The sequence below is a fragment of the Megalobrama amblycephala genome, linkage group LG9 (assembly GCF_018812025.1).
Source record: "Megalobrama amblycephala isolate DHTTF-2021 linkage group LG9, ASM1881202v1, whole genome shotgun sequence".
Classification (NCBI taxonomy): Eukaryota; Metazoa; Chordata; class Actinopteri; order Cypriniformes; family Xenocyprididae; genus Megalobrama; species Megalobrama amblycephala.
The window spans coordinates 35,701,769-35,710,754 of record NC_063052.1 but is presented as its reverse complement, the minus strand read 5'-3'; the positions used below and the strand labels follow the sequence as shown (position 1 = coordinate 35,710,754).

At 37.1% G+C, this 8,986-nt stretch overlaps 1 long non-coding RNA gene across 1 annotated transcript; it reads left to right on the top strand.

The window, feature by feature from the left end:
* Positions 1-6,857: 6,857 nt before the first annotated feature.
* On the top strand, positions 6,858-8,755 carry LOC125276209. The gene is made up of 5 exons (XR_007186593.1): positions 6,858-7,656; positions 7,748-7,883; positions 8,010-8,138; positions 8,217-8,285; positions 8,402-8,755. It is a non-coding gene; the product is annotated as an uncharacterized LOC125276209 (long non-coding RNA).
* The last annotated feature ends 231 nt before the right edge of the window (positions 8,756-8,986 follow it).

Genomic DNA, 8,986 nt, shown 5'->3' with positions numbered 1-8,986 from the left:
AATAAGAGGGTGATCTCAAAGCATTTCAAAAAGTGATACACTTCCTGCTGCCAGTTGGTGGCGCTATAACTTTGACTCACAATAGTCACATCCATGTGATCAGACTCCTATAACGAACACACTCGTGAAGTTTCATAAAGATCAATATATGTATGCAGACGTTATAACACATTTCCTGTTTCCTTTTTCTCGCCATAAATTCGTTGCCTCGCCACGGCCAAACCGTTCGAGATATCAAAAATCCCCTGGCAATTTTTAATCATCAGTGTCTTGACTTCATGCTGACCGAGTTTGGTGGCGATCGGATTAATCGTCTAGGAGGAGTATATCAAATTCCAGAGCATGCGTTTTTCAAACAACCCTTAATAGCTGACTTCCTGTTGGCGTGGTGTTTAACTTAGAGCACGAAAGTTGTTCGGCCCGATGAGGTCTATATGTGTACTGAGTTTCATACTAATACGTGCAAGCGTGTTTAATATATGGACCAAATTTTCAGACTTTTTTCAAGGGGGCGCTGTCGAGCCCCCCTGCCACGCCCGGGTACCAGCCTCTCCGGCGTCCTAATGGCCGCGGATTCCAATGTGTGTGCCAATTTTCAAGAGTTTTTGAGCATGTTAAGGCCCCCAAAATGCCCCGGAAGACGGGAAAAAAAAAAAAAAAAAAAAAAAAAAAAAAAAAAATAATAATAATAATCCTTAGAAAAACAAGAGGGCCCTGCGCGAATTTTCGCTTGGGCCCTAACAAGATGATACATAAAAGATATAAAATACATGAAAAAATGAAATAAAAACAGGAAAGGAATTAAAAGAATAAAATGATAATACGTATAAAATAAAAAATGCAAACAGTTCGGACATAGCACAGTGCTCAATGATATATATATACATTTACAGATCCAATATTCTCTGTGTCACTTAACACTGGGACGTCCCCTTACCTAACACCTGCAGTCGTCACATCCTCATCGCCAGTTTGTTGTGTAAATTATTTATTTGTTGTTGAGACTGTAATGAAATCTTAGAACTTTTTGTCTTTAAAGTATTTATTCTTGCAAGAATGGTCATTCACGTACAGACAGGTTTCTGCAGAGAAAGAAACCCTTGTCTAGTGTGCCGTGTTTTTATATACACTCATACATTACATATTAGGAATGGAAAAGTACTGAAAATGTTCAATTTCTGTTCTTAGTAGCAGTCAAGCCTAGCTTCTCCAAAAGATAGTTTGAAGGATGTGCACCTGTGTTCACAGACACAATAACAAGTTGTTGCATCTTACTTCTCATCAGTCTCTGCCAGTAAATTTCAAAGACAAAGACACAAATGATATAAAGTACAAAACAGAAATAAATGCTAAGAAATTAGTTTTCCACTGCAGTTCACAAATGCTTGTTTTCTCTAGCAGTGGTTTTGAATGTTTCATTTCAAAAATCTAATTTGAAACTTAGAACAATATTTGTGAATTACTGTATATCATTCAATCTAAAATTTCAATAAATGTTTTTCATATTTTTTGGGTAACAATGATTGCATTAAAAACACAACAGTAAACATTCAGAAAAGAGTCAACCATGAAGGTAGATTTTAAATGAAAGGTTGAACTGAATTCTAGAATACAATTATTAAAATGTCTGGTTGGGTCAATGTGTTGAAAATATATTCTGTTCAAAATGTATTTTACAGAAATAAACCCAGTGTAAATTCAGGAATAGTTCCAGACAGAAATGCTGCAATGATTCAAGGGTTCAGAAATAATTTCCTTTTTCATTGAATTTCTAACCACAGTTAATTTCACTGAAGAACAAAAAAGTGAGAGGAAAGTCAGTCCCTCTAAGTCAGGGATGGACAACTCCGGTCCTGGAGGGCCAGTGTCCAGCAGAGTTTAGCTCCAACCCTAATCAAACACACCTGAACCAGCTAATCAAGGTCTTTAGGATTAGTATACTAATCCTAAAGACCTTGATTAGCTGGTTCAGGTGTGTTTGATTAGGGTTGGAGCTAAACTCTGCTGGACACTGGCCCTCCAGGACCGGAGTTGTCCATCCCTGCTCTAAGTGGACTAAAGCTCTTCTGATTCTTCTGGGTTTGACGCTCGTTCTTGCTCTCGGGGGTCTCTGCACGCTCTGGATCTTGTGTGAGTATAACTGATTTGCTTTGTTCAAAGTGCATTGACTGATTTACTGTAAATACTTCTACTTTATCTCAGTGTAGTAGCATCATTACAACTTGCAACACAATTTTTAGTAGCTTTTTATTCATAAAATCATACTTTTCAGCAAAGCTGTTTTCAAGTATTGCCAAACAAGCCTCCATATTGAAAGTATAAACTGATATTAATTTAGCCTGAAAATGTCTGGGTTACATATGTAACCCTCGTTCCCTGAAGGAAGGAATGGAGACGTTACGTCAGAACCGAACCGATGAATTGGGGGAAATTGATTTTAGAGACCAATCCACTTCGAGGCTAACTAAACGAGCCAATGCACATAGGCATGTGATTTTTGCATCTGTTGCTCCGCCTCGCAGTGCGAGTATATAATGAGCATCAGGTGCTTCAAATGTTTGCTTTCCGCTGAGGAGCCAAGCTTGGTAAGCAACTGTGGTGACGGGACGTGTTACGTTCCTTTCCCAGTCTAGGGGTCTGGAGCCTCAGTTCAGCCTCAGAGGGAAAACACAACTTTAAGAAAAAGTTAAAAAATGTTTATTTTCTTCATATACCATAAAGCTTAACAAAAATATGGGAATAAATCTTCAGGAGAGAGTATGGCTTAAAATAATAAACAGAAGAAAAGCTAACTAAAGTTTAGAGGAAGTACCCTGCATAAAAAATATTTAAAAAATCAACATAAACTTCCCTGAACTTCCTCTCTATCCAAAATAAGGAGAAAATATTACACACAAAATAAAAAGGCACTCTCCCCGTACATTTCCCGCTTAAACATAAACTAGTAAACAGAGCTAATAAGAAGTGATACAATACCTTTTAGTTACCCACAGGTAAAAAGTCAACATTAGAAGGGTACAATACCTTTTAATTACCCTCACAAGGATAAACTGGTAGGCAAATTAAGGAACCATTGCTGGCACAAAGCAAATGAGTATAGGTCCCACTCCAAACTCAAAGTTAAGCACTGATTCTAACTCAGTGCACACAAACAGAGACAATTTCCAGTCTAAGGCTGGGGAGAAGTGTTCCTCCACATAGGATCTTCTGAGTAGTGATGGACGCTTTCAAAACACTGCTTCATGAAGCATCAAATCCTTTAGTCACGTGATTTCAGTAAACGATGCTTTCTTCTTCTTCTTCTTCTTGTTTTATGGCGGGTGACAGCCAACGTTATTGGTGTATTACCGCCACCTACTATACTGGAGTGTGGACCAGAATTCTTACCCTCTGCTAAACACATATTAATGTTAAATGAAATAAATAAACCAAATATACATATATACACATACACATATATACATATATAAAAAAAAAAAAAAAAAAAAAAAAACCTTTACAACCTATTTATCAGCCCTGTTTCCTTCAAGAATACAATTAATAAATTATAATTTCCTGTTTGACTGAGAATTTGTTTTATTTCTATCTGCTGTGATGTCCTTCTAAATATTTCCCTTTCTGTGGCATATTTCTGACAGTGAATTAATACATGCTCAACTGTTTCTATTCCCTGACCACATTCACACAGCGCTGTTGGATGTTTCCCCATAAGGTGCAACGTACTATTTAGTCTTGTGTGACCCAGTCTCAATCTTGATATTACATTCTCTTCCTTCGTGCTTCGTCCTGTCCTCCTCATCTTTCCCACCTCGTTCTGGATGTTGTAAAGGTGTCTGCCTGTAGTTCCCTGATTCCATTTATCTTGCCATTTGTTAGTGATTTTGCTTTTAATCATTGCCTTTATTTCTGTTCTGCTTAATAAAATCTCCATTACATTTTCCTGTTTAATTGCTTCCTTTGCTAGTGAATCTGCTATCTCATTTCCTTTAACCCCCCTATGTGCTGGTACCCACAAAAATATAATCTCTATGTTCCAATTATGAATTCTAAAAAGTGTTTCATATATTTCATTAATTATATCTTGCCTACTCTGGGATGAAAATGATTGTATTGACATCAATGCTGAACTTGAGTCTGAACACACAATTACTTTGCTTATATTGGCTAGTTCTATCCAATTCAGGGCTGACACAATTGCTACTAACTCGACTGTATAAACTGCCAGATGATCTGTTGTTCTCCTATTATTAGATATCTGTAGGGATGGTATAGTAAATGCATATGATGTTCTCCCCGTAGGGTCTTTAGATCCATCTGTATATATTGCTACATAATTCTGGTATACTGTGTGAATTCTGTCCTCTACCACCGCTGCTAGATTTCCTATGTCTTTGAATAAATGATAATTTTCCAGTAAATACAAGTTGACAAACACTTGAGGAAATATCCACGGAGGCGTTACCGTTATTGGTACTGTAGGAATATAAACTTCTTGATTTAACCTCATTTCCCTTGCTATAGTTCCTGAGAGCAAACGATGCTTTGTTACGTCATAACTGTTTCGAAGCCTTTCAAAATTTCCATGGTTCACCGCTGATGTGACATTGTCCCCTTGTGGTTAGGTGGGGGAAGTGGTAAACCAAGCATGGTAATAAAGTCATGCTTAGAGAGCACATGATGTACATGTCTCTCTGTGTTTATTTAAGTTAGAGCTACTTAACTCTACATGGTGTCAGAAGACTTCAGTTTCTCAAGTCGGGTGAACATGATTTTTTGCCGATTTAATTGGAGAGAACTCACGTTAATTTTAGTTAGTAAGTCTGAAGTTTAGCTTGCAAAACTAACATGACTCGTAGTTAATGTTCGCGGCGGACGAGAAGGAAAGAAAATGGAGCGATTCCAGATTCCAGTCACCCAAGTCTGACTTCACAAAGCCAGAAGAGTGGCCCAAGTGGATTCGAAGGTTTGAGAGATTCCGGATTGCATCAGGTCTAGAGATACAGCCGGATGTAAACCAGGTGAACACTTTAATCTATACTATGGGGGATGAGACGGAAGATATCGTGACTTCTCTTCGTATGACGGAGGAAGAGGACTTCGGTAAAGTTGGTTTTATATTCGCACATTCGGACTTCCGCTTTCAATAACTTTGTGAATCTGCATTTAAAAAGGCTCATTTAATTTTATTATCGTTACTGACTGTTATGAGCACAAAGTACAACACAATTTTCTGTAGAGCTCGACAGCAAACAAACACACTTACCTCTGTGGAGGGCTGTGACGTCATCGTTAATCTGAGGAACCATCTACAAAGTGCAAGTTTCGATTGACAGTGTGATAAAGACTCACTGTCCATGGTACTTAAGTCTAGTGATGGGACGGTTGATACCGAGGCTTAGAGGCACAAATTAATTAATTTAGATGAGATTAGTTTATATTAGATATAACTGATTCAAGACAAGAGTGATTCCGTATGTCACGGACTTCCGAAGCTTTGGTCAAGTGCTTTTTCAAACCGTAGATCTGTGATTTAGATTATTTAGATATGGTGGAGAAACAAGTCTGACCACCAGATGTCGCTAATGCGCACTATGTGGAACTGGAACTGGAACTGTCTGTGTGCATCAAAACAGCCTTAGACCTTTGATACTGAACTTCTTCAGTTAAAATGACTTCATTAAACACTTTTCATTTGTTCTTTACATTAATATAAATATTTTACAACTTCTTTTGAAAGGCTGTGAGTGTGTTATCAAAAGCTATTGAACTGGAACTGTCTGTGTCCATCAAAACAGCCTTAGACCTTTGATACTGAACTTCTTCAGTTAATATGACTTCATTAAACACTTTTCAACTGTTCTTTACATTCATATAAATATTTTACAACTTCTTTTGAAAGGCTGTGAGTGTGTTTTCAAAAGCTATTGAACTGGAACTGTGTGTGTCCATCAAAACAGACTTAGACCTTTGATACTGAACTTCTTCAGTTAATATGACTTCATTAAACACTTTTCATTTGTTCTTTACATTAATATAAATATTTTACAACTTCTTTTGAAAGGCTGTGAGTGTGTTTTCAAAAGCTATTGAACTGGAACTGTCTGTGTGCATCAAAACAGCCTTAGACCTTTGATACTGAACTTCTTCAGTTAATATGACTTCATTAAACACTCTTAACATCAAGATGGAAATATCCTTAATGCAGACAATATTTAAGGACGTTGACGAAAAATGCTTCACAATACCAGGCTACATACAGCATTTCAGTGTGAATCGGTTCATTGTTCATTTGTACTCTGAGTTGGGGGATCAGCATTCTTGTGCATCATTTGCGAAGTAAGTCTCCTGTGTCCCTCTATCTTGATGCCACTGGTGGTGTAGTGTCAAAAATTCCAGAACAGCCAAAACCGGTGTTGTACTATGCGCTTACTCTTCCAGGAAATGCAGGTCGAGATGCACCACCACTGCCTATTTGTGAGATGCTCTCCAATGACCAATGAAGCACTCAGTACCACCAATCACATTTTGGCTCATGCAATTCACTTTGCATTTATCAAAGTACACCCAAATAAAAATTCACCAGGTCGAAACTGATTATAGCTGGGCTTTAATACAAAGTGTGATGCTCGCTTTCAACAAAGAGCACATCAGCACTTACCTCAACAGAGCATATGACTTCTGCATGAACAAAAAAAATCAGTGGATGAAATGAAGTCATATATTGTACTACACATTTGCTCTGCTCACATCCTGAAAGCTGTCAGACAGGCAATCTGTAGGCAAACAGATGACAAAGGACTGAGATACTTTGCCACATCTGCTTTTGCAAGACTTCAAAATGCCAGCAACATGACTTAATAAAGAAAGGTGTTCCGTGCATTATGTGCCTTGCTCACAACCCAACAAAACACAGACCTCGTCAAAGAAAGTCTGCGTATTTTGGAGAGTGTCATTTCAAGATCCAAAGAGGAGCCACTGGAAGAAACTCCCCAATCTGAAGACTAGGAAATGTGTGAAAGTGAAGACAGAACACATGCAACGACCATCAGTGGCAAATCACCATTCTATGCCTTTTTTCAGCAGATTATGAAAGAGGTGAAGGAAGAAATGGTTGATGATGACACAGGGTTGGCAACAGAAGACAACCCATACTTTTGTCCAGGCATCCTCACAGTCCTCTTTGGTATACCTTGCTATCTTTCCTCTTTGGAGTGTTGGGAGACCTGATGGATGAATGTCATGAACAGTACATGGAGACAACAAAGAAACAACCAAAAACAAGAGATGCCAACTGTCACATTGAAAGGTGGTTTGGAATTGTCAAACATTCCATAATGCATAAAGAAAAAAAAGTCAAACCAGGGACCTTCATAAGAAAAATGCACAAGTCCCTACAAGCGAGGTATACAGAGCATATCATCAAGCATGAACTTCCTCAAAAGCTTTTGCGGCAACCTGAGGCACCTTTGAACCTTGATCAGTCTCAAGAAACTTGGAAGAAGGAAGAACGTTTCCCATCCACCAAATCCAAATTCTTTTCTGTTCCACATAAAATACCTGCTCCCCAAAAAGAGGATCAAGAAGGATGTGGAAGTGGAAACTTCAAGTTCTGATGCATGTCAGCCTCCTGCAGATGGACTCCATGTAGATGAACAGGTAATGAAGTCATTAGAACAAAACTTTAAACTATTAATTGCATATATGAAGGTATGCTATTATTTACTCTATGAACTTCATATCATTACAGATCCAGATGCTATTGAAGAAGAAGGAACATACAGAGCTGCTAGTAGCCATTGTTCAGTCTCCTAGCCAGGATCTCGAGTTCCTTACATCACAAGGAATTCAATGCACTGAGGCCACATGAATGGTTATTTGGAGAGGTACACATTACAGAACAAAAATCTAAATGCACAATTACAATTATATTTGTATGTAACAGTAAATGTTGTCCTCAATGTATGTCAATCAAGTAATGTGATTCAAATTGAAATGCTTTATCATTTTAGACTATTGAGTGCTATTTCAGAACTGTACTTAATAAGGAGGATGCAAATCTCTACCAGCTAAGCCATTTCACCACAGGTGTCATTTTAAATGGCACAAGAGAGCAGATGGAACAGCAAGGATTTTGAAAAGTGAGTGCAACTACTTATGATATTTAATTTTCACATGTACACTGCACAGACATGATCTTTTACATTTTTGATAAACAGGTCAACTTAGAGCAATATGATGGGGTCATCACTTTTGTCAATATCACTAAAAATCACTGGAGGTTTGTGGTAAGTAAAAGAGTGCTAATTTCAATGATAAGCTACTACATATGCCCATTTAGACATGTTTAATCTTTCAGTGACATTTATTTGCTAATTTATTTGTTTCTTTTTATCCAATTTAGTTTGTATATGCTCAGACTGACACCCTTTTCGTGCTTGACTCTCTGACTGGTACAAATGAAATGAAACTAAAAGGCATGCCAAAAATTCGGGTATGATAGTCTGTTTTAAAAAAAGATATTTAGCATGTGTAGATCCAAAACAGTAATACTTTTTTTACTAGCAAGCGCATACCCTTTCTGCTCTTTGTTCATGTATGATTATATTTGTGGAGTGAGACATGCTTATATTATGCTGTATTATAATCAATTTTACTATAATAAAATCTTCTTCAAAGGCAACTATACATTAGTGCTTTACTTTCTTATTATTTTGAACATTATTTTGTTTGTTTTTATAAAAAAAATCATAATCATTTATAGTCATGTATGTAGTTGTCATTGATTTATCATTATTATGGTAGTACTTTAAAACATAAATAATTCACAGAAACAAAACATAAATGACTGGTTAATCAAACATACTCAAACATACTCAAACATACTCATAGTGTTTAATATAGTAATATTTACTGTAAAAGTGTAGTTTGTACCCTTAATGTGTAGTAAAGCTATTTTGTATTGACACACTATTAAAATTAATATCTT